Genomic DNA, 26,348 nt, shown 5'->3' on the forward strand with positions numbered 1-26,348 from the left:
TGGGGGTGGAGGAGATGTATGAGAGAGGATGAAAGGAACAGCATTCATACTCTCCAAATTAGAGCCAGGATGTTTATGCTCAAATCTTGTCTTGGCTCTGTGTTGAGGGGACTGCATAATGGGGACATGGGAATGTGTATCTGTGAGATCCCTAAATTAGGCACTAAATAGACCAAATTCCTCCTATAAACGCTTTTTATTTGTAGCAGTCTCTGAACATTTCTGAATATATATTGTGAGTAAAGCCCAAAGCCAGCTAATGCTAATTACCTCTTCCTCTTTTCTGTTGCTAGTATCCTTCCTTAAGGCTGTTATTTCATTCTGTTGTTTACAAGTCACATGCCTCTAAAGGATTGTAACCTTATGGGGAGTGGTTTTATTTACCTCTCATTTACTCAGGCAGCATCTATGTATTACTGTGCACCTATTTCATGCTGGGCACTGTGCTAGGCACATACGGTATAATTATTGGCAAGACAGACTGGTCCCAGGCATCACGGAGCTTACGTCTCCCTTAGCTTTGTCAAGTGATGTGGAATTAGATTAATGCAAATTACTTAATTAGCACCATTTAAAACAGCACTAAAAACGGTTCAGATGTCAGTGTCTCTAATAAAATTTTGGCCAGTATTAAGATTAATACATCAGTGGAGTTAGACTCAAGATAGTATTTAGGCTGTATTTAGAAAATTTAAGGGATGTTAATTTTCTTTCTGAAAGAGCAGATCTACTTACAGTTTTTCTTAAGAATCAAACAAGTTCTATGCATAATTTGCAATAGTACTGGCAAGCAAAAGGAACGGCTATTTGCGTCTTGTTATTGCTCTCTTACATTGCATTAGCACACAGAAGGCAGTGGCAGCGGTTGTAGAGGTGAAAAGAGTTACTATCCTGGCTCTGCTGGAAAGAAAACCTTGATGCTTTCTTTACAGATGTCAGTCACAAGAAAAACAGGATTTTGATAGAATTTTATTAGTTTTGCAAGTGGGAAACTTATGAACCTCCTTAAAGAGCTTAGGGAGCTGCAGGTGGAATTTGCCTGGAAGGTTGTTGAATTCTGTTGCTTGTGTTCCTTCAGGATTCTTCTCCATGAGTTCTCTTGTTGCTTGTGGAAGATAGAACCACCCTAATTTGAGACTGAAGATTGGAGAAGGTTGAGTCCATTTATATATGGCCTTGGTTTCCTGAAGGGGTTCAAGTGCTTCACTGAACTAGAGGAGAAACTCATTGCTAGATTTTGAATTTGGAGTAAAACTTGTTCTGATTTACCCCATTTCAGGTTATCACCTGTATTTCTTTTCTTTTCTTTTTTTTTTTTTAAGATTTTATTTATTTATTTATGAGAGACACAGAGAGAAAGAGACATAGGCAGAGGGAGAAGCAGGCTCCCTGAGGGGAGCCCAATGCAGGCCTTGAACCCAGGATCCTGGGATCACGACCTGAGCCAAAGGCAGATGCTTAACCACTGAGCTACCCAGGTGCACCATCACCTGTATTTCTCAGTGGGCCTCAACAACAGAAGTCTTGGGTTTTCCTAGTGGAGAACCAATTCACTTGACCAAGTACTAACGTATTTTTCACACACAGACAACTGTGTCACGCGGTGTAAAAGGCCTTCTGCTAGAAAGGCCAAACGTACCCTTTGGTACCACTATTACTAAGATAAAGAGTTAGTACTAGTAATTTATGTTAATATCCTTTTTGGGCAAAGGAACAATAATAGCCTTTATGAGTTTGTTTCTTGCCACTATTACTCTTCTATCATGAAGAAATTCAGTTATTTCCAGGTATCTCTTAAAATCCCCATTATTTTTGATGCTTGTCCTGCAGCTGAGTAACTCCCTCTTTAGGATATGTGATAATTGAATTAGCTTGGCTTGGGCTTTGAAACATGTCTCGGCCATAGCCTGTTTATGTTCATTCATGCGCATTTGCTCCTTCAAATTGTAAACTAGGTTTGTGAAAGTCAATTTTATGCATTACAATATCAAGGTCTATTTTTAGTGGTTCATGGGATGGGAAATTGGGTTACATGGCTTCCTAACATCCCACCAAGTATGTCTGGGTTTGGATTTTAAGTGGTTTGCGTTATTCTTTTCCAAGTGGATTGTCACACTGAGTTAACGATGTCTTTCAGAATTCCACTAATAAATCACAGATTCTCACTGCTAGTATTCCACTGCTTATTTAATGACACCCTATTCTAGTTTTGGGTTTTGCGAGCTAAATGGAGTATTTAAAACAAAAGCTCCGAATGCCCTTGGAACTTTTGGTGCAGATCAGACTCCTCGGAACCCTAGCGCTTTCAGAGTGTCTCTGCCACTGCTGCAGTTCCAAATGTAGCTTCTCGTGATGTCTTTCTGGGTTTTGCAGGGCTCCCCCAGGCCGACGGCTGGGAGAACGGAAAGAGCTCATCGGTTTGTTTGAAGGCAGGCAAGCTGTACAGGCAGCTTTTCCCAGACTCTCCCAACTCCGGCTTTTCATGCATACCAGCAGAGCCGCTTTTTTCCTCCAGTGATTGAAACCATCTGGACTGCAGGGGGGTCACGTGTGTATGAGAAAATGACATAAAGTTTCAGACCCCCTTGTGCTTTGCTCCAGATCCAGACAATTCTTGTTCGGATGGTGCCGAGGTGAGGGCCGTCCAGCTTGAGGGCCAGCTCCTCAACCTGCCCCCCACCCCCATTTCCCCAGCCCGGGTCGCCCCCCTCCCCTCCCCTCCCCTCCCCTCCCCGCTCGGTACGCTCAGCGCGGTTTCCTTGTTCCCTCCAGGGCCTCGGAGCACACCCCTCCAGCGGGCTCCGGCAGCCCACCCTCTCCGTCTCGGGTGGAGGCACACCTCCTCCACGCCCCCTGCGCTCGGATCCGTGCTCCCTCCCACCCGTCTCCCTCCAGCCCGGCCACAGCCCCGGGCGCGGATGCCTGCCCGACCACCGCCCTCTCTCCCGGAGCGGCTCCTCCCCCGGGCTGCGCGGCTCCAGACAAGACCCCGTCGGTGCGAGCGCCCGGGCTGGCTGGGGGGCTCCGAGGTAGGTGCGTCCGGCCGCCGCCCCGGCTCCCCCAGACGGTCTCCCCGCTGGGGCGGGGGGGGCGGGGGGCAGGGGTCGGTGCCCTCACCCCGGGAGGGGCGCCGGGGCCGCCGTGCCGCGCCCTCCCGCGCCCTCCCGCCGCTGCCGCCCCAGCCTTTCCCCGCCGCAGGGCGCTCGGGCCCCGGCCGAGGTCCAGCGCTGTGAGTATCCGCGCGGGGCGCCCACACTCGGGGGGCCTCTGCGGGCGCCGAGGGGCAGGGCGGGGGCAGCGCCGCGGGGCCGCGGGGACTGCCCCCCGGGCGGTCGGCCGCGGCGGGCTCGGCTTTCCGGCGGGCTGGGGCCGCGCAGTTGGGGGTGGGGAGCAGCGAGCCCCGGTCTGGGGAAGCGCAGGGCTGCGGGGCGCGGAGGCTGCGGGCGGGGCGGGCGCGGCGGGCGGGCCTGGGACTCCCCGGGGTCCCCCGAGCTGCGCTGCCCCCGAGCCCTTACCTGGAGCTGGGCTGGCTTGTAGGCGGGCTCCTCGAGGGACACACACACACACACACGGAACTCAAACAAAGGAAAATTAACTTTGCATTCCATCACTTCAACAAATTAAACTGAGACTATTGGTGAACGATTAGCTCTCTTTTTTTTTTTTTTTTTTTGCCCTTCTCCTAAAGTGCACCAAATATTAAAGATGTATTTTTAAGGGACTCAAGACTAATGGAATACACTTTAGCCAATGTTTGTGCTACCTTATCCAAGAATTTAGTAATTTAGTAGAATTCAAGAGACTGAACATTTTCAAGTGTTTCTGAAGAGATTACTTTCCCGGGATCTTTGTATGAATGTGGTTTACAGTTACTTGAACATGAAGAAAACAACTTTGGCACCTTCTTCACGAAGTGAGAAAATTTGCCTGAATGCTGCCTTAGTCTAGTTCTTGATTTTATCCCTATGCAGGTGTTTCTGTTGTTTGGGACGTGGGTCTTGGGAATGGGAAAGAGGTCATTACCTCATCTACAGGACAATTTTGAGCTATCTCTTACCTGCACACACTTGGACTGGCCATCTTGACCTGGCCACAAGATTAAAACCCAAATGACTACATTATTGTTTTTTTGTTTTTGTTTTTTTTCCTCCAAGTAATATTTTCAGAGGGTGACTCCATTCACAATAATGAGATTTTTCAGAAACAGGGGCTTCTAAAGAATCAGAAATGGTTTAGGTTCCAGAAAGCTGATCAGAGACAGAGACCCAATTGCTCCATAGTCTGTCTCCAGTGCTGCATTAAGGACCGCACAAAGCAAGAGCTCAAGAGGAGCCTGTTGAATGCAGGGAGTGAAGTAAAGGCCTCCTGGACTCTGCTGGCTTGTCTGAGAGTTGCCCTGTGACTATGTAGATACAAGCTTCCTTTTTCATTTATTCAGTAACGATTACCCTTGGGGGAAAAAAAAAAATCCTCAAGATATGGGGGAGATTTGTTCAAGTGTATATGGGAAGTGGTATTATCTTCAAAGTATTTTTTATGGAACACTTAGCGATTGGCTGATAATTAGTAAAAACTTTGCTCTTGGGTTTGTAGACTCATTGGAGATAGAGGAGTGGCACCTAAGAGAAGAATAACAATTTTAGATCTATTGGCTTCGAATATCAGAATTAATTATAGAAGCTCAGAGGGGAAAATAATTACGAGCCAGAGTGGCTTCATGGTAGAGAAGGGATTTCAGTTAGGCCTTAGAGCGAAGTATGGCCCTAAAACTGGCAGAGTTGCTGGGGAGAGTTTCCAGGAAGACAGAACAGATCATTTGGATTGGAGCTGGTGAGGAAAGCAATACTTTCTGAGCATCTTACTCTGTGCCACAAGCTGTGCTCTCTCTTTCATTCTCTAGTGATGCAAAGTAGTTGTTGTTATTCTTATCTTCAAGAAAGAGAATTCTTGTTTTTAAGACAGAAAATCCAAAAGATGAGTAACCTGCTCAAGATCACATAAGTAGTGAGTGGTAGAGCTGGAATGCTGACTCCTGATTGTCTGCTTCTAAAGCTTGTGCTTCCACAACTTTCTTCCAAAATGAGTAGTGGGTAGTTCAGTTGAAGCCGACTAGTGAGCTTGAATTCTGGCTCAGGAGCTGGAACTTTACCTTATACACATTGTCTGACTTTAAAAGGTTTTTGAGAAGAGGATGATGGGCAAAGCAATGTTTTTAAGATCAGTGTGACATCAGGGTACAACAATGTGATACGCTTATCATAGGTAAGGTACAAGATGTAGTTCTTAATTAAGGAAGGTTAAAAAAAAAAAAAGTGAAGGTAGCAAAGATACTGGGTGTTTAAATTCCTGCTCCATTTACCATAGCATCCAATAGCTTGGTTCACTGGGGAAGAGCTCATTGCACTGACCACAGGGCTGTCGGGGGTCTGGAAAAGAGCTGGGCCTGACCAGGCAAACATTGAACTGGAGTGTGTATGCGGAGCAACATGGCTGGCAGTTTATATTCCCCACATGTGTTGCAATGCTTTGGTGAAAGTTTTTTGTTTTGTTTTGTTTTGTTTTTTTTCTTTTACGACTATCCCAGGACAGAGATCAATGTCGTAATTTGTTTAAGAGCCTTTACTAAATGGTGAAGTTAAGCTCCCAAACCAGGGTCTGCCCTAAAGATCTCATTTAAATTGAGGTGTCCTGATATCCCCCAATATTCATTTGTTTCTTAAAAAAGGCTGAATTTTAAAAATTTGGTACTGGCAAGATAAAAATGAGTTGAGGTTACCTTTCTTAGTAAGACCAGTTTAGAAAAAAATGCACATTTATTTCACTTATTGTTATGGAGGAGCAATAGATACCTTTGGGGATTTAACTGTGTAGGAATTTCGAAGGGATAGGAAAGCCGGGATTTAGAGATGTGCAGAGCTCTTCCCCCGCCCTCTACATTTCTTACCAGTTAATTGTATTGTTCATATACACAGCCAGGGAGCTTACAGGGCCTTTGAATACCCACATTTATAGCCAGACCCTTTGATTCTCTGCAGATAATGGGCTCAGGAAGGGCAGTGGTGGGTGGAGCCACTTTATTAGAATTGTCTCCCACTTTGAACACAATCTAGATGTCTGGTTCGTCCTTGTGCCACCTCTAGGCCTTTTCCTCTGAGCTTGTCAGTGCTCTGAAGATTGGGTTTTTAGGCAAGGGATATCAGATAGTGGGCAGGGAAGGTTGTGCCCACCCCCCCCCCCCCAAAAAAAGGCAGAAAAATCAAGTTTGTCAACCAGAGAATTTTTATTTTAATTAATGTTAGAGTCAACCATAGTTTTTCGTAACATACAAAATATAAACCCAAAATATGATCTCCATTCTCTATACCCATTTTTACCTTAAAGAGCCTCTAACTGGAGAGTTTACTCCTTTGAATGGGGCTTTGATAAGTAAAATTCTCACCAGCAGTTCTAATGGTGTGAGGACAGGACTCACACCGTTTGGATTTTGGATCTCAGAAGAATGTGACCTCTTAAATGTAAGGGATTTAGACTCCAGAGATATAGGTTGAATAGTTCCAGCTTTGCCACTTTTATTTAGAAGTGTCTGGAGTTTGATGTCAGGGGGATCTCTTAGCTCAGTTACTTTAATTCTTCTAGATGAGGGTAATCCCCAGTCCAGGCAGAGTTCATGCCCTGATTAGTCCCTTGGTTCCTTCTCGTAGTTTGTTATCTTGTGTTACCTGAAAGCCATTTTGTTTTATCTGTAGCCTGTGGTTATAGATCAGAAAGGAAAATCAGTTAGGAATCCCTCTAGAGAATGGCAAATCTCCTTACTAGTTGACTGGTGATCTTTTCCTTGGAGTTTTTGTGAGAATGCTCTTAAAGTTTAGCTTTGAGAATTGGGGTCTCAAACAGTGACTTTGGCAGTGCTCTTATTTAAATGTCAGAGATGTTGGTTGCATTTTTTGGTTCATTGCTTACTCATATCGTTGTTAATGTTTTTATATGTGGTAAGCATTTGTTATTTTTATCGCTTATTAAAGGAGTGATTTAGGTTTTATAAGGTAGCTGAAAGCTTAGAAAAATAGGACTGGAATATCCTTTTGATACTCAGATATAATCTCCTAGTAGAGTAGAACCATTTGACCATTTTAACTTGCTCTGCCTCCAAATATCCTTAAATCTCTCTCAAGTGATTTGCTGTCTCTCAAGAGGTTTCACAGCCTCTCTAGGAAACATTTTCTGAGCTTTCCAGACTGATGATCACAGATTATCTCCTTGTAGTTAGGCTGAGTTTTCTTTTAATGTTTCTTACTTTCAGTTTTCCCATCCCTCTTCAACACACAGATGTTCACAAAGTGAACAAGTTGTCTTTCCTGGTCTCCAGTGGCAGCTACCAAATGTGCAGATTGCCCCTCTGGACCCATCCTTTCTTTCTCTTTGTCTGGCTAACCAAACTGAGCACTCTGTATTTTTCTTTATACATCTCTCTTTTTAGACCTATGATTATACTTGTTGCTTTGTTTTTTGTTTTATGCAGGAAGTCAATATCAGATATGTTAGCAATTACAGCTTTCGGTGAAAGGAGCCTTTTGGAAATAAAATGTGCTTTCCCCCCTATCAGCATGAATCATTGTGTAACATATGTAAACTCTGGAGATGATCTAAAAAAATTATCAAAAGAATTTTGCCTAAGTTCTTTAAGAGCTTAAAAAGAATCTTACAAAAGCCTTTGTAAGACTATGCTAAAAGTAACAGACTAGCCCAATCAGGACCTTTCCAGAAGTGTGGGAATCATTTGTTTATACCAGAATTTAGGATCCCCAAGCAAATATGATAGAAAGAACCTACTTAACCCTTTGTTAATAGCATAAGAAATAAAAACCCGTTTTAATGGTTAAAGGGCCATGGTGATTAGAATATGCTGAGAACCCTGATTATCAGTGTTCTAGAAACTACTTTGAGTGGATAGGTATAAATGTTGGTAGCTTTTTGTCTTTCTTTTGATGTGAAGTTGGCATCTTGGATGTTAATTTCGTTAAGGACAACTTTGAATCTAGATATTTGTGGATGCCCCCCTCCCTTATCCCTATTCTTCCTCATGCCAAAGGCTAATTGGAGTGGAGCAGAAAGTACTTCTCATCAGGGAGTAAGCATCTTGGAATGTTTTGTCGGACACTCTATATCGGTATCATTCATACACTCTTTCTTGTGTTCACCATTTATTGAATATCCACTTTGGAAAAAGCACCAGGTTAGTGCTTTCAAGCATCTGTTTGTTCTCTTACTACTCTTTTTTTTTGGTGAACATGCTTCATGTTAGGTGTTAGATGATGAATTAGTGAGTGGGTAAAATTAAGAAATTAGATGGGAAGTTATCTTTGGATATTGGATAATGGAGGTATTGGGTACCTCCTGACTGGAATGTTGCTGTTGGGAAGTGGCTATTTGCATATCACTCTGCCCTTTCTTCTAGGTGCTGTGATGATCCTTGACTAGGAGGCTGAGCATGTGGGATATATTTTTTAGTGAGTAAACAGGGCCCAGTTACTTATTTTTGCTATCAGTTGTGTTAGATTATATATATTTTAAAATTTATTTATTTGACAGAGAGTGTGCATGCATGCACACAAGCAGGGGAGAAGGGCAGACAGAGGGAGAGGGAGAAGCAGACTCCCCACTGAGCTGGAAGCCTGGTGCAGGGCTCGATTCCAGGACCCTGGGATCGTGACCTGTGCTGAAAGCAGTTAATAGACTGAGCCATCCAGGTGCCCCAGATTATATTTTCTGTTGCCGGGAACTCCACTTTGCATAATATTCCCTGCATTAGGAAGTACCTAGGAAAGGACTATCTGGAGAAGGTTTTCCTGAAGGTCTGGTTTGGCCAACGGTGGATTCTAGGTGCTTAGGCCCAAAGGGCTTCTACACAAACCAGAGTAATTCTAACACTGGGATACAAGGGGAATGGAAGTTCTCTTAAAACGTTGCACTAGTATGAGACAGATGTCAAAGCTTCGTTTCTCAGTGGACACCAAAATCTGTACAGAGACCTAGAGATGAAGAAAACCCAGCTTTCAAATAAATATTTAGTACTCTGTAGGGTTAGGGAGAGCATGGAAAAATGGAATTTAAGGCCAAAGTGTTCATTTGTGTCCATAATGTCAAAATAATCAGAAATATCAGTTGTGAGGGTTTTGTTTTGCTATTTTTTTCCACATCTGTGTTTTGACAGGTCATTGTCTTAAATTAGAATCATATTAGGACCAAATTTTTTTTTTTTTTTTTTTTTTTTTTTTTTTTTTAGGACCAAAATGTTTTTACAGAAAGTGATAGTAGAGTTATGGGAGGTGGGCAGAGGCTACCTTGTATCTTATTTCAGAGGACCATTTAAGAAATTCTCATGAGTAACTCAGTGGTCAAAATTAGTTTGAAATAACTTTGCTGAAAGGTATTGGTTAAAGAACATTTATTGGCTTTTGTTTAGTCCTGGTTTAGATATGAGCAAGAAAGACAATTTGGGAGCAGTATCACTTGCCCAGCCCTGCCCGCACTCAAGTTCCTACTTAGTTCCCATGTATTTGTCACTGTTACTGATCCCTGGAGGGCCAGAGGTGGATCTCAGGACATGAGACTCAGACATGGCATCAAGAGGTGCTTGGCTGGCTCAGTTAGTAGAGCATTTGATTCTTGATCTCAGGGTTGTGAGCTTGAGCCCCACATTGGGTAGAGATTGCTTAAAAATAAAATATATATTGAAAAAAATGTTGGGCTTGGTAGGTCACTAGGACTGTAGGTGTGGGGAGATGGGTGAGTGGGACAGGGAAGAAAAACTGAAGAGCATATAGTACTATGGAAATTGAATAAAGAGATGAAAAAGTTAGAATTCTTTTTTCCCTCATTGACTTAGACTTTTGTTCCATTGGAAATGCTTTATCACTTGAGGTCATTTTATGAATATTCACTACAACTAGCTGAAGGCACTGTCACTCCTGTACATTGATGGGAAGAACCCTCCTAGATGATTCTCTGGATGTGTATTTGGATTATTTCTATTTTCTTTTCCTCTTTTTCTCCTAAGTTGTGATGCTGCTTGTTTTGTTTTGTTTTTAAGGAATATTCTGGCTTTAGTGTCTGGACATTTTTAGGGCTATGGGGACTGGGGGCAAGGGTCCCATGACATGTTGCCAGGTATGAGAGACTTTTACCCAGGCAAATTCCTAGGAAGGAGGGAAAAGAAAAGTTTATATACAAAGTCAGAAGGGAAAATGGCATGGTGGTGGTGTAACCGCTTTGGCCATTGTGACTGTCTCTGCTAAGATGAGGCTGATGCTTGGATGATAGAGTGGTACTGAGAATATTTTATAATCCACATCATTCCTTGAAGATTTTTTTCTTTTCTTTTCTTTTCGTTTTTTTTTTTTTTTTTTAATTTTTATTTATTTATAATAGTCACAGAGAGAGAGAGAGGCGCAGAGACACAGGCAGAGGGAGAAGCAGGCTCCATGCACCGGGAGCCCGACGTGGGATTCGATCCTGGGTCTCCAGGATCGCGCCCTGGGCCAAAGGCAGGCGCCAAACCGCTGCGCCACCCAGGGATCCCATCTTTTCTTTTTTTTTTTTAAAGACATTATTTATTTATTCATGAGAAACACACACAGAGAGAGAGAGAGAGGCAGAGACACAGGCAGAGGGAGAAGCAGGCTCCATGCAGGGAGCCCGATGTGGGACTCGATCCCAGGTCTCCAGGATCAGTCCCTAGGCTGTAGGCGGCACTAAACCGCTGAGCCACCGGGGCTGCCCGAAGATTTTTTTTTTTCTTTAAGAAAAAGCGTAGTGCATTATATTGATTTTGGTTTTGAAACTTAGATGACATATCCCTAAGTAAGCATACAGAGAAGTGAACTTCCTTGAGATCACATAGTTTAAAAGATGAAGAGAGAGCCAGGATGTGAATCTAGACCATTAGAGACTGAAAGCCAAGCCCTTAACTGATTGTGTATAGCCTCTAAGTGGCCCTGACTCCTCTACTACTGCCCTTTATTTTATTTTAAATTTTTAAGATTTTATTTATTTATTCATGGGAGACACAGAGAAAGAGAGACAGGTAGAGACACAGGCAGAGGGAGAAGCAGGCTCCATGCAAGGAGCCCGATGTGGGACTCGGTCCCGGGACTCGGTCCCGGGACTCCAGGATCATGCCCTGGGCCAAAGGCAGGTGCTAAACCGCTGAGCCACCCAGGGATCCCCTACTAGTTCCCTTTAGAGTCTCTTCTTCACATAGCAACCTATTATGCCTGTTCCCTACTTCAGCCCTCCTATGGGATCCCACCCATCACACTTAGAGTCCCACTTGCCAAGTCTTTAGGTGCTTTAGCCTCTAGTCCTCCGACCTGCTGTCCACTGTCCTCCCCATCTCTTATGTCTCAGAGCCTTTGTCCTGTACCTGGGATACTCTTCTTGAATATTGCTAGTTTGTACCTTCCTTCATTCAGGTGTCAGCTCAAATGCATCTCCTTGAGGAGGCTTTCTCTGACCATCCAATGTAAACTGCTCTTGATAAACCTTTAAATCCTTCCTTTGTTTTCCTTCCTAAAATTATATTATGCATTTGTGTGTTTTTCCTGTTTGCTTTCACAAATAAATAAACTCCATGAGATGAGGGAGTTGGTCCTTCTGTTTACTGGTGTCTTTACTTTTTAGACAGCACGTGGTTAAGTTTTCTTTAAATATTTGTTAAATAAGTAAGTGGTGTCATTTGCTTTTGACTTTCATGTTTAACATAACTTCACCTGGATAAAAATAGCAGAGAAAAGGGATACACAGGTGATACATACCAGGTCTGGGATATCTATCTATCTATCTATCTATCTATCTATCCTAAAAGATGTTATTTGTTCATGAAAGACATAGAGAAGCGAAGCAGGCTCCTTGCAGGGAGCCCAATGTGGGACTCCATCCCTGAGCCAAAGGCAGATGGTCAACCACTGAGCCACCTAGGCACCCCTGGTTTTATATTTATTACCAAGGCTTTGCCATAATATTTGGCCAAGAAAATGCTTAGGAAAGCTGAGTTGAATGAGTGTACTGTTTGATTTATTTTGGATTACAGATAGGAGCTCAAAGAAGGGAGAGAATAGTGTGGACTGGAGTACTTAGAGAAAATAACTGAGGGCCTTGAAAGCAAGATTGAATTTGGTTGGGAGTATAGGAATCGTTGGGAGTATAGGAATCGTAGAGGTGGGTTTGTTGTTTATTTTTTTAAAGATTGATTTATTTCAGAGAGTATGCAGGTGTGCATGTGCGAATAGGGGAAGGGGCAGGATCTTCAGGCATATTCCCTGATGAGTGCAGAGCCTGATCCCAGGACCCCAAGATCATGACTTGAACGAAATCAAGAGTTGGCTGCTCAATTGACTAAGCCACCCAAGTGCCCCGTTGTGTTTGAAAGCTGGAAGGATTATTAGGATGACCTAGTTCAATCTTCCTGGCTATAGACGGGGACACTGAGCTCAGAGGGGCAAAGGACTTGTCCAGAGGCACATATGGTTTTGTTAGAACCATATCTGGAATCCCGGTATTTTGATTCCTGGGTCAGTTCTCTTTGCTCCATACAGTGCTGCCTTCAGAATCAAGGAAGAGCTTTGGGGATAGGAAGTGACTAGGAATAGCTCCAACAAAGGCCCAGACGCAGAAAAAAATGTTGGCTGTGTAGGATAGAAATTAGGATGGAAATTAGGTCATCCTAATTGAATCAGCAAGTTTATGAAAGAGATCCATGGGAGATAGAGTAGGCTGTAGAAGCTGGATAAGATCAGGTCCTGGAGGATTCTTTTTTTTTTTTTTTTTTTTTTTAAGATTTTATTTATTAATGAGAGACATACAGAGAGAGAGAGAGAGAGAGAGAGGCAGAGACACAGGCAGAAGGAGAAGCAGGCTCCATGCAGGGAGCCCTATGTGGGACTGGATCCCAGGTCTCTGGGATCAGGCCCCAGGCTGAAGGCGGAGCTAAACTGCTGAGCCACCAGGGCCACCCTCCTTTTTCTTTCTTAAGTAATTTCTATGCCCATTGTGGGGCTTGAAGTCACAACCTGGAGATTAAGAGTTACATGTTCTACTGACTGAGCCAGCCAGGTACCCCAGATTCTCAAGGATCTTGAATGTTATCTTGAAGACTTTAAATCTAGAATGACAAGGAGGCAGGCATGCTTGCTTGCCTGCCTGCCTTCCTTCTTTCTAGATTTATGTATGTATGTATGTATGTATGTGGGAGGAAGGGCAGAGAGAGAGAGAGAGGGAAAGCATCCCAAGCAGACTCCAGGCTCAGCGTGGAGCCCACTGCGGGGCTCCATCCCAGGATCCTGAGATCACAACCTGAGCCGAAACCAAGAGCTCCTATCTGTAATCCAAAATAAATCAAACAGTACATTCACATCACAACGACTGCACCACCCAGGTGCCTCATGTAGTCCACATGTTTTCAACTGGAGCTGATGAGAATAGATTGATACAACCCTTACCAGGCCAGTAAATTGGCATGGGGTATGATACTTTAAAAGTTTTTTCCATCCTCAGGAATCTTTTTCCATCTCTAAGGAAAAACTTTAAGTCAGTATGTAAGTGAGAACACAGACCTTTAAATAATATCTCCTACTGGATCTGAGAGTTTGGGTTGCAGAAAAAGCCTGGAGCATTTAGCATTCAACCAATACTTATTGAGCAGGACCTGTTAAATACCTAATACTGTGCCAAGTATTGGAGTTTTAATCTTTTGGTCATATTGCATCAAGTGTTATAGATAGGATATGAACATTTGGTTCTAGTTCATATTAAGTTCTTTTAGCACCTAAAGCTGTATAATGGGTCCATAAGCCCTCAGTTCAGCTGCTCACTTATGCCTGCATTCATTTGTTGAATGTTCACCACGTAAGAGGTGATATGCTGAATGCTGAGGTAGTTTTGAAAATGAATGAGGATTGGTGAGGGTCCTCAACTGGTCCGTTGGTAGGTCTGGTAGCTGACCAGTTTCCTTGGGTTCCTATTTAAGAGGAGAGTGTATCAGCAGTAGTGCATCCGTCTTCACTTGTTCTGTCCACACTGGGCTCTCCCCTGTTCCTCTTGCCTCTGTTTCCTAACCCTATCTTGAAATTTAAGAGAAATAAAATTATCTTCTTTGCATTAAATTTGGGAAGTTCCACTAAGGGTGGCACTTCTCTGATAAAACCTTTTTTCTGTTGTTAGAGATTTTATTTATTTATAAATAAATAGAGGCAGAGACATAGGCAGAGGGAGAAGCATGCTCCCTGAAGGGAGCCCAAAGCAGGACTTGATCCCAGGACCCCAGGATCATGACCCGAACCGAAGGCGGATGCTCAACCGCTGAACCACCCAGGTGCTCCTCTGATAAAACCTTTAATATAATTTGAAATCTTTCCAGGAAAATCTCTTCTGTCTGTGAAATCCCAAAGTAGAGCCTTCTCCATGAGAACTTTCCTCCTTCTTATGAAAGTTGCTTTGCCTACAGAATGGACACAGGGTATGCAGTATTCAGTATTTCTCAGGCTCTTCACTTCTGTCTGCTTCATTGGCTCTCTGTGGGGACTGCCAGGAGGGGCACGTTGTTTTGTTTTCTTAGAGTGAATGACACAAATGAGAGGGAGGCAATTGTGCTAAATTTTCCCATCATTTGGAAAGGCAGCTGCTCAAACAAAAGAGGCAAAAGAAGATGGATACAGAAGAGTGTTAAATTGAGCCTTTGCATTGCCAACTGGAGTGAGATTGCTTTCCCCTCCTTTGCTTGGCATCTGGAGCCAGCTTGTCTACTGTCTGAGATTTGCTCTGCTTATTCATATCTGTGACCTCTTTTAATAGAAAATGACAAAATATAAAATTATCTTTCTCTTCAACCTTAAATTGGTTCTTTTAAAAATATATATATATGACTCAGGTGGTTACCCAGGTCATGATCCCAGGGTCTTGGGATTGAGTCCCATGTTGGGCTCTCTGCTCAGAGGGGAGTCTGGTTCTCCCTCTCCCTCTCCCTGTGTGCTCTCACTCTCTCTCTCTCAAATAAATAAATAAAATCTTAAAAAAAACTAAAAAAAATATAATATGTACATTGTAGTACATATAAAAATATTAGAAGCTTCACTTCCCTATCACCTAGAGATCACCACTATTAATATCTTAGTGCACCACCTTCTTGAACTTTCTCCAGGCACATATGTACATATTTGTATTTTGTCTTTCGAGTAAAACCAGGTCATACATACTGTTTTTCATTCTATTTTATTTTCAATTTCTTCTGCTTTTCTAGGTCAAGGCATTTTTATTTTAACTCAGACCATATTTCCCCTATTGCCCCTACGTGTCTTCATCATCATTTAATCTAACCTAGTCTCTTTTGTATGATACCATTTTGTCAAAGAATTATCCTTAATAGGTTCCCTCAAGTGAGTGCTGTCTCTGTTACCTGTGTATTGCTAAGAGGTTTGAAGGTGTCATCTCATTTAACCCTTGCAACAGCACTGAGCACATTTTATCATTCTAGATTTTTGTATATTCTCTTCCTGTGGGATCTCAGCTATTTCCAGGGCTTCAACTATTTCCTTTATAGCAGAGATACATTACTTGTAGCTCAATGGTTACCCTGAGAGCATGAGTTCTTGAGCCAGATGGCCTGGGTTCAAATCCTTTTTTTTTTTTTTTTTTAACCACTTACTATATGTGATCCTGGATAAGTCATTTAACCTTTCTGTGTTTCAGTTTCCTCATCTGTAAAAGGGCTAACAATAGTGCCTCCCTCCTAAGGTCTTCATAAGGATAAATGAATTAATACATGTAAAGTACATAGATGACCTGGCATGCAGTTAGTGTGTATAATCATTACTACTCAGCAGCTGGATGATCCGCAGGCCCCTCAAATTTTCCCTGTTCCATACTTACCTCTACAAAGCTGCTCTTTCTTCTTCTGTATTCACAAGCTTCTTTAATGATATCCGAATCATCTCTGATTTCTCCTTTTTTCTCAGTAATCAAACTGAAAGTCTTGTCAGTTGCATTTCCCAAAAACCCTCCTCACTGTCTCGTTTCCAACTGAGTTAGAGATTTTACCATCTTTTTTCTGGAATACATCCTCAGTGTCTCAGAATGCCTGCCCCTGGATGTTCCTGTCAGTTCCCGGCCTGCTCCCAAGAGTGATCATTCTAAGATAGTTTCATTATCATAGTTCTTTTGCTAAAAGCTCTTTCCTTTTTTATGAGGAATAACATAGAGTAAAGTGCACAAATATTAAACATATAGCTTACTGGATTTCAACATTTGTATTCACCCATGTAACCCCTGCTCAGATCAAGATATAGAGCACTTCCAGCTCTCTGGATGGTTGCCTTATGTCTCTTCCAAGATAGTATCCACATTCCTACTCCCAACCACTCTGCTATTTGTTATTGCCTTTTTTTTTTTTTTTAACATATCTTTACAACTACTTAAAATAAGTTCCTTTTTCTAGTTTTATTATGAAACAATTGCTATATATCACTGTATGAGATTAAGACATACAACATGATGGTTTGATTTGGGTATATTGAGAAATGATTACCACAGTAGTTCAGCTAACATCCATCATCTCATATAGATACAATAATAATAAAAAAAAAAAAAAACACAAAGAGAAACATTTTTATCTCCTCCTGATGAGAACTCTTAGGATGTACTCTCTTAGCAACTTTCCTGTATGTCATAGAGTGGTGTTAGCTGTGGTCATCATATCATACATTATGTCCCCAGTGGTTATTTATCCTACCTTCTAGAAGTTTGTACCTACTCCTGACCACTATTGTATATTCATTTGTTTTGCCTTTTCTTGATCTTTGTGTAAATGAATCATAAAAGCTCTTTATTGAATCTTCTTTGACAGGGTAATTCCAAGCTAACTTAATGTGACATTCAAAAATGTTTGTCATCTGGCTTTTACTTCAAATCCTTCACACTTAGCCTGCCCTTCCTGCCATGCCAAAATTGCATGTAGTTTACTACACAATAGGCTCTTTTTCCCTTTCATTTCTTTGTACTTAATATTCTTTTGGCCTTCTACTTCATTCCCTGTAAATTCACCCTCAAAACTCAGCTCCAGGCCAAATCAAGCCCCTCTCTGTACTCTGGAAGCATGATTATTATTGTCAGTTACTTATTTACATGTCTTTCTCCTCTCTTCATTTTCAAGAGCCCATTGATGGACCATTTCCCCCCCTAATTTTACATAAGTAATTCATGTTCTCTCCAGGAAAATTAGAAAACAGAAGTAAAAAAATAACCCCAAATCCCACTGTATAGAGATGACCATTTTTTACACACACACACACACACACACACACACACACACACACACAATACCAGAATATATACACCAACACTGTACAACAAATAAACATATATTCACAAAATACTAAATAGTTGTTTAATCTATTATTTAGAATTTGGCTCCCCCCCCACTTTTTGTTGTAAAAACTCTGTATTATGTCTGAATTTTAATGCAGTTCCTTTCCCTCATTATTTTTGGGGGATACATTTGTAGAAATAAGATGAGTAGATGAAAGAGATCAACATTTTAAGGGCTTTTGATATGCTTAGCCAAATCACTCTCCAAAAAATCTTTAAGCTTCATTTCTGCTAGGGTGACAGTGCCCATTTTTTAGCTGTCCCCGCCAAGCTAAAAAGAAGGAAAATAGTATTTGCAAATCTGATAAGATAAAAATGGTTTGTATCTCTGTTTTAATTTGCATTTCTTTGATTGTTACTGAGGTTGAGTATTTTCTCATATGCTTAATGGCATTTAATTTAAATTTATTATATAATCTATTTCTTATTTACACGTTCATGTATTTTTATATTTTTACTGATTTTATTAATGTTTTTAAGATGAAAGATATTAACTCACCATATATTTCCCTCACTTTATCACTTATCTTCTAACTTTATTGTTTTCCACATGTAAGCATTTTAAATAATTTATTGTACCAAAATTTATTAGTCTTTTAAATAATTTTCTTTACCTATGGTATTATTCTTAGAAAGATCTTTCCTTAGCAAAATTAGATAAATATCCATTATATATTCTTGTACCCCTTTTATAATGTAATTTTTTTGCATTTAAATCTTTACTCAATCTGGAACTTCTTCTGTTATAAAATAGTAACACCAATAAGAGCTAATATTTTGAGTGCATATTATATGACAGGCACATGCTTCATTTGTACTGACTTATATAATACTTTCAACAAACCTATGATGCAGGTACGATAGCAACCAAAGGTTGCTCAGCTAGTAAATAGCAAAGATAGGATTCAAGTTCAGGTAGTTGATCCCTAGAGCCCATGTGCTTACCTACTCTGCTAACTTAATTTTTTCCCAATGTTTTAATGTCATTTGTTAAGAAATCCATTATTTTCCCACTGTTTTGAAATTGCCAGTTTTAATCATATGCTAAATTTACTTATACACTTAAGTATGTTACTAAACTTTTGTTCAACTGAGCTGTCTGTCTGTTCCGGTGATAATGCCACACGGTTTTAATTTGTAGAGCTGAAAGATGGTATTCTTCTCCCGTGTGCATCCCCAGTGCCTAGCAGTGACTGTTGCCTTATAGGTATTTAATGAATATTTGCAGAATGATGTAACTCTTGGAGGTTCATGGATAGAATTCAGAGTCTGCAACTTGGTTAGGAAAAAATTACATCATCATTTTCATTGATCCCAGACTGAAATTTAATATTTCTTTCAATTATGAATATAGGCAATAAAGCATAGGAGTAATAGCACTACCTGTGACTTCGTCATGGATATTTGCCAGGGTGAACCTTAGGTTAAAAACTCTTACTTTACTGCATTTCTTTCTGCAGGCCATCTTACCTTTGTGTCTAATACCTAGACAGTGCCTGATACTTGGTAGATGCCCAATAAGCCTACTTATTGGAAAAACTTTTAATTTTCTTTCTTTTTTTATTAAGATTTAACCATTTATTTCATTTTATTTTTTTAAAAGATTTTATTTATTTATTCATGAGAGACACAGAGAGAGGCAGAGACATAGGCAGAGGGAGAAGAAGCCTCCTTGCAGGGAGCCCGATGTGAGACTTGATCCCAGGACCCTGGGACCACACCCTGAGCCTAAGGAAGATGCCCAACCACTGAACCACCCAGGTGTCCCTACCCGTTTATTTTAGAGAGAGAGTGTGCGCGTGCACGGACAGTGTGGGGAGGGACAGAAGGAAAGAATCTTCTGGCTTGACTCCCTCCTGAGCACAGAGCCTGACTGGGGCTAGATCCTATGACTTGAGTGCAAACCAAGAGCTAGATGCTCAACTGACTGAGCCATCCAGGTGCCCCTTAATTTTCACATATGCACAAAATCAGAGAACTGTATAATGAACTCCTGTATATTCTTCTTCCAGCTTCAAATATTATCAGCATTTTGCCAGTTTTATCTATTTCCCCTCATTTCTGGATTATGTTATTTTACCCAATAATTTTTCAGAAAGCATAACTAACTGATAAAGACTTTAAAACATATAGCCACTCATAACACATTTAGCAAAAGTAAAAAACAATTCCTCAATATCATCTGTTACGCAGGTGGTATTCAGATGTCCTCAATTGTCTCAAAGGTGTCTTTTACTTAAATTGAATTTTTAATTGGGATCCACATAATACCCACACTTTGATTTGGTGGGTATGCCTCTTCTTACATGTCAAAGATATTGTATTGTATAAATTACTTGTTAATTTATCTTCATGCTCTGATACTGCTCTTCCCCTGCTTCTCTATTGCCTCTTACTTTGGTATGTTTTTACTAGTAATTTACTCTTGAGAATTGTTCTTTTCACGATTTAAAATTTTATTTATTATTTTAATAAGAAATTGTTGATTTTGGTTATTTGGTCTTATTTTTAAAACTTAAATACTTGTTCCATGTAAAGTTGTTCCTTCACCCATGTTTTGGACTGAAGTATGTGATGGTAAATTTAAGATCAAAGCTCTAACAGATATTTCTTTTTCATTTTCTTAAGAAGTCTCACCTTGTAAAATACTTTGATGTAAAAAAGAATCTTTCTCTGAGATTTTTATATGCATCTCTTGGTCTTAATTGAATCCTCTTCAAAATTGAAAGAAATTCAGATTTGGGTCTTTTTTATATGCAGAGTTTTTCTTTATATTTCAAGAATATGAGAATGTCATAGTGTTTATCTGTGTTTGTTAATTTTGTTCAGGATTCTATAAATTTTTTGTATTTAGACTAAAATCCTCTTTTCTGGACAGTTTTGCTTCCATTAAACTTTTATTTTTATTTTATTTTTTTAAATTTTTTATTTATTTATGATAGTCACACAGAGAGAGAGAGGCAGAGACATAGGCAGAGAGAGAGTCAGGCTCCATGCACCGGGAGCCCGATGTGGGATTCGATCCTGGGTCTCCAGGATCGCGCCCTGGGCCAAAGGCAGGCGCCAAACCGCTGCGCCACGCAGGGATCCCTCCATTAAACTTTTAATTATAGATTTGAAGCCATTTGTTCAAAGACTTCTATTATTTGCAGGGTGGTTCTCTGAGCTGCATTCTTTCTTATGATTTTTCAGCTTGTACATTCTTGAATCTCTTTATTTGCTTTTGCATATTATATCTTTTTCTTGATTAGCTTTTTCTGTAGCATCACTTCTGTTATACTCATATTTATTTATTGCTGTAGGATGAACCTTCTATTTTTACATCCTGTACTTGTATAGTCATTATGATGGTCTGTTTCATCTCCTTGAGAATCAGTGCCAACTGCTCTGTAAATTTGATTGATTGATCGAGTGTTTACTGTGGGGGAGGCAATCCATTGCAGGGATTAGTTTTGTTTTTCTTTCCTACCATAAGGTTTTTTTTCCTTTCTTACATCCTTTACCTGTTTATTCATTTTTCTAAGTTTACTTGTTGATTCCCCTTTCATAGTTTCAGACTATTTTGCTTACACTGTATTTACTGAGATTCGTGAGGAGTCCTTTTCCATATATTGAAATTCCATTTCAGCCTCATTATAAAGGGTTAAGGAATTTAGGCATTTTCTATTTTGTGATGGTGAATTTAATAATCATCACCCAATTATAAATCCCCCATTTTGGAAAATGACTTTTTTTTTTTTATAATTTTTTTAAATTTTTATTTATTTATGATAGTCACACAGAGAGAGGAGAGAGGCAGAGACACAGGCAGAGGGAGAAGCAGGCTCCATGCACCGGGAGCCCGACGTGGGATTCGATCCCGGGTCTCCAGGATCGCGCCCTGGGCCAAAGGCAGGCGCCAAACCGCTGCGCCACCCAGGGATCCCTGGAAAATGACTTTGTAAAAGAGAAACGACATTCCAAATTCCCAGTTCATCTTTGTTAAGGTGAACTTGAAGGAAAAGCCCTATGATGATGGGAGAAAGCTCTCTACCAAGACATGGTTTGTGCCTGAGAGACGCATGGTTTGGATATGCTTCTGGAGAGCTTGCTGACTGTGGTAGCCTCCCGGTCAGTGATGGCCCTGGTGCTCATGCTGTCCCCTTTCTCAGTCACCATTCTCCCACTTGGCCATTACTGTTACTTATCTGACTCTTGCTATTCCTGTGTCTGCTGTTTAAAAACTCTTGAGGATACCAAGCAAAAGAACAATTGGAAATATTTTTTTAAGAAAATGAATGACTCTTGAGTAACAAATCCTTTCTCCAATGAGATGGTTCCAGCTTTTGCTTTCAACAAAATGGAAAAAGTTTTCAGCTGGTAGAGGATTAAAAATAATTTTTAATAATTTTGGCATATAATTTGGAAGGAGTGCAAAGATTGATATTGCTACAACAAAATTTCTTTCTTTTTTTTTTTTTAAGATTTTATTTATTTATTCATGAGAGACAGAGAGAGAGTCAGAGACATAGGTGGAGGGAGAAGTGGGCTCCCTGTGGGGAGCCCAGTGTGGGACTCGATCCCAGGACCCTGGGAATCATGCCCTGAGCCAAAGGCAGATGTCTAGAAACTGAGCCACACGGGTGTCCCAACAAAATTTCTTTCATTCCTCTCTCGTTATTTATGTGAACAAAGTTTCTTGGCCCTTGCAACTAATCGTCTAAAAATGGAAAAATTAATGCATTTTTAATAAAATTTTATTGTTTTATTTAATACAAATTCATAATGATTGTTTTAATCAGTTGCATAATAGCAATAAAGATAATGAAAGCCCAACCCAAAAGAAAAGATTTTTTTGAACATTGAGAGATTTTAATCATGGAATTAAAAATATATGTATAAATATATTTATATGTCATAGTTATATTGCAGAGAAGTATCAAAATTTGATCAGAAAAGATTTCCAAGAAAAATATTAGGATAGAATTCTGAGAAGGAGGTAAAAAGGAAATAAGAGTTCACAGAGAAGAAGGAATGATACAAAATTTCATGTTTTTTTAAAATGGATCGTGATGGATTGTAAATCACTATGGTATTCATTGGATTAATTTGGACTCCTGTTAAAAAGAGTATAATATAGTAGTTTTATTTAAAAATGTCAGTATTTATAAAATGCCAATATTTATAATATGCCGGAAAGTATATCTCTACTATTTATGATGCAAATATGTAATTTTTCACTTAAACATATGGGAAGAGGGGATCCCTGGGTGGTTCAGTGGTTTGGCGCCTGCCTTTGGCCCGGGGCACAATCCTGGAGTCCCAGGATCGAGTCCCACGTCGGGCTCCCGGCATGGAGCCTGCTTTTCTCTCCTCCTGTGTCTCTGCCTCTCTCTTTCTCTCTCTCTCTCTGTCTCTCTCTCTCTCTCATAAATAATTTAAAACAATTAAATAAAAATAAACATATGGGAAGAGTACTTGTTTTGTAAAATTCATTTACTGCAATATGACAAACATTTATAGTAGAGTATGTAAGTGATTAACCAGAGGAAAAGGAAGAGTAATAAGGAAAAGATGTAAAGGATGCGTCAGGATTAGAGAAAGTAACCAGAGAAACTGCTATTGGAACTGAATCTTGAGCGACTATGGGAGTTGGCTAGCAAAATAGAGGTGGAGAAGAAGGGAGAGCAGTGTATGCAAAAGGCCTGGAGGTCTAAAGGAACATAGGGACCTTAGGGGAGATGGCAGGATTGGCATGAGCAGGATAGCGATTTGCAGCCAGCCTGACAGTGCACTTTGATGGCCTGGAAAGGAGAGGCAACAGGGCAGGAGGTAGTTAGAAAAAGTGAGATCCATTATTTGTGGTTATTCCCAGTGGATATCTTCTGGACATTCTTACAACTGTAGAGATTTTTTTTTTTTAAAGATTTCATTTATCTATTTGAGAGAGAAAGTGCATGCACACAAGTAGGGGGAAGGGCAAAAGGGCAAAGGGAGAGGGCCGGATGCAGGTCTCCATCTTAGAACCCTGGAATCATGACTTACCATCACCCATCATGACCTGAACCTAAGGCAGATGCTTAGCCAACTGAGCCACCCAGGTGCCCCAACTGTGAGATTCTTGTTTATATTCTGCTAGGGGAGAAAAGAGAGGCCCAGCCAGGGTCCATGCATCTTACAGGTTTTGTATCTCAGTAGTGATGGGCAGGCTGAGATTAGTGCTAGAGTACAAGACTTCCTTCTACACACTGGCCACATGTTTGGTTGAGGCCTTCAGCTTGTCATTAAAAAGGGTAACTACATCTTTGGGCCCAGGAATTGAGATCCTTGGGCCAATAAAGGATCCCTCCCCCCCAATTTGTGAATTTGTTTATATGTGAAAAACTTTTACAAACTTCTGCAAGGTAAATCAAATTTAACATATAAATTCAACTAAATCACCCTTATTATAAAGAATTCGACCGTGTAAAGTTTCGCTGGTCCCAGAAAAGTTAGCACATAAGGTCATTATTCTGGCGGATCTGGTACTGGGAATTCTTTTGCTTTCATCATAGAGAGGCTTTCCATTATAGGGATCAAAGTATGAGCTCTGTAAGAGAAGACTATATAATAGTCCTGAAAAAAACTGATTACACTTTTTGCCTTTTTGGAATATTTGTTCCACAAGGTGGTAGAACCGTGATTCAGTATTTGGGTAGAACAGATTGAATGAATTCCAAAAGGAAATCATCAAAGGGTTGATTTGATACCACACAGAAACACGAGGTGGTGAGATGAGTGGTTTTTCCACATTTTAATATTTTCCAGGATGACACTGAAAGCCTTGCCCTTAGAGAACCCCGAGCCACCTAATCATTCTTCCAAGCTCTTGAAAAGGAGAAATGGAAGATTTATACCATTTAGTAGATGCCCTGGGCCTTTTGTAGGAGAGCCTGGAAAGGAATTGAGGACAGCCATGGGAGTATAACCAGCAAGGCCTTGCACTTGTTTTGGGTGCAGGGTGGGAGGCGGGTGTTGATAGGAGAGAATGCTGTCAAAGAAATACTGAGTCAGTTCAGGAGACCCATTCTGTGCCATTCCCTACTTAACACTTTCATAAATCTCACTGATTGTCTCAAAGAGGAGGAAGTCAGGACTCGGAGAAACCAAGTAATTTGCCCAACATTCAGAATTTGAATCCGGGTTCATTTCATTCCAAAACCCTTTCCACTGCACTCTGATGCTTCCTTGTGCTGAAATCATGGCAAATGAACAATATTCTGGATTGAATTAGGGAACTCATGGTGTCTGGCTCACTGTTCTGAAAAACTCTTAGCATGCTTTAGTTGGAGGCATTTGGGAAGAGGCATAACACTGACTAGGAGAGAGGAATTAAGGGGCAATGCTAGGAGTTTCAAATGCAAAGGGATTTTGGGGTCGTGGTGTCTTGTCCTTGGCAGTGGCTTGGAGGAAGTGGCTCCTGAATTCATTTGCCACCAGTAAGCCCTGTGAAAGCAAATGTGAGAAGACTAGCGTACTCTAGGGATCTGGAATTTCACAAGACACAGTTTTCATCTGTTTGTTTGTTTGTTTTTTGAGACCAACATGAGATTCCCATGTTTAAATTTTTTTCTCAGGGAAAGAGGCTAGAAATAAACAAACAAAAACCTCAAACCTAATATTTTCACATCATCTAAGAAAGGGCATTTGAAAACCAGAATAATGAATAAATTAAAAAACAAACAAGCAAATAAATAGGATAAAAGGGCAGCCCTTTCCAAGAAAGTACCTCATACTCATGTTGTACAAAATTTGGTTAGATTTAAAATATTTTGAATTTAGAAAAATTACAACAGAAAATTTACTGATGTGTTTGTCAGTTTTGGAAGTTTTATTTGATGTACAGCATTAGGAGAAGCTTGATTGTCCAGTTGTTTCATACTTTTTTTTTTTTTGATCATAGTTACTGGTGATAGTCCATTTCAACAGGTATGTTGATGAAAACAGTTTTAGTAGTCAGTGTAATTCATTTGATATGGAATATTCTGGTGAATGGAGAGAAGAGGAGTAAGAACAGTTCTCAGCTTTCAGTTCTGTGGCCAGGCTAGGATGAAAGCACAGTGGTGGTTCTGGGTGAAGGCCTGGGGGAGAGTGCTGGCCGCAGGGACCTATCTGCCCCTGATTCCCTTGCAGAGTGGGGGCGAGGGGTGTACTGGCCCCTCACTGCCCAGAATGGAACAGTTAGGAATTTATTTGAGAGAGATGCTGTAGAGATGGTAAAAAACTTATCAAGGCCTGGACCAGTATTTAAGAGAACCACTCCTCTAAAGGAATTATCCTGTTTGGTTCTCCACGATAATCTAAAAGCAGAGGCATAGACAAAGGCCCATTGTTTTCTCCAGGGCAGCTGTTTATTGCATTGGTGTTGAGGGGTGTGGGAAGCCCACAGGACTGTGGCCTAGGTGCTCAGATTTGGGGATGGTCCTGCTCCTCTGCCTGGTTGTTTTCTTCTGAGTCTCTCTTGTGGGAACTTGCGGCAGACTGCATTTTCCCCCAGGCAGGATAGTCTTAGCTTCACCTTCTACATGGTCTCCGTGCCCTGAAGTTCTTGTGAATACTGGGTGCCTGGGAGTAGGAAAAAAAGCCTAAAAGCAGCTTGGGAATTCCCCAACTCTTCTAGCCTTGCCTCTCTTGTCCAAGGGAATACTTACCTTCTGCATTTCCAGGGCCATGCTGGGGGAAGTGTGTGCTTTGGCCTCTCTGGAGAAGGGCACATGAGCTTCCCTGGCCTGTTTACATTAGTTTGGTCCTTTCTGCCTTTGATTACAAATGAGGCCTTGGATGGGGGACTTCCCTGCTTCCATGGAGGTCACTCCTTCCTTTTGTCTGCTTTCTCAATTTTTCCACCTGGAGAAGAGCTGCGGCCTACCCCCATCCTCCACCCTCGTTATTAAAATACTGTCCTTGGCTTAACT

The 26,348-nt window shown here is 40.9% G+C and overlaps 1 protein-coding gene across 5 annotated transcripts in view; it reads left to right on the forward strand.

The window, feature by feature from the left end:
- Window positions 1-26,348, forward strand: part of DENND2B (DENN domain containing 2B) — a 169,938-nt gene that overhangs the window by 20,846 nt on the left and 122,744 nt on the right. For 2 of the 5 annotated variants that reach the window (XM_077866553.1, XM_077866560.1), the window contains exon 4: window positions 2,773-3,029. The exons of 2 other annotated variants lie outside the window; for them this stretch is intronic. The gene's annotated coding sequence lies outside the window, so the exon portion shown is untranslated. Of the gene's footprint in view, window positions 1-2,772; window positions 3,030-8,485; window positions 8,508-26,348 lie in introns of those variants that run through there. One more of the 5 variants, XM_077866557.1, reaches the window with a different exon arrangement.

This window comes from Canis aureus, chromosome 23 (assembly GCF_053574225.1).
Source record: "Canis aureus isolate CA01 chromosome 23, VMU_Caureus_v.1.0, whole genome shotgun sequence".
Classification (NCBI taxonomy): Eukaryota; Metazoa; Chordata; class Mammalia; order Carnivora; family Canidae; genus Canis; species Canis aureus.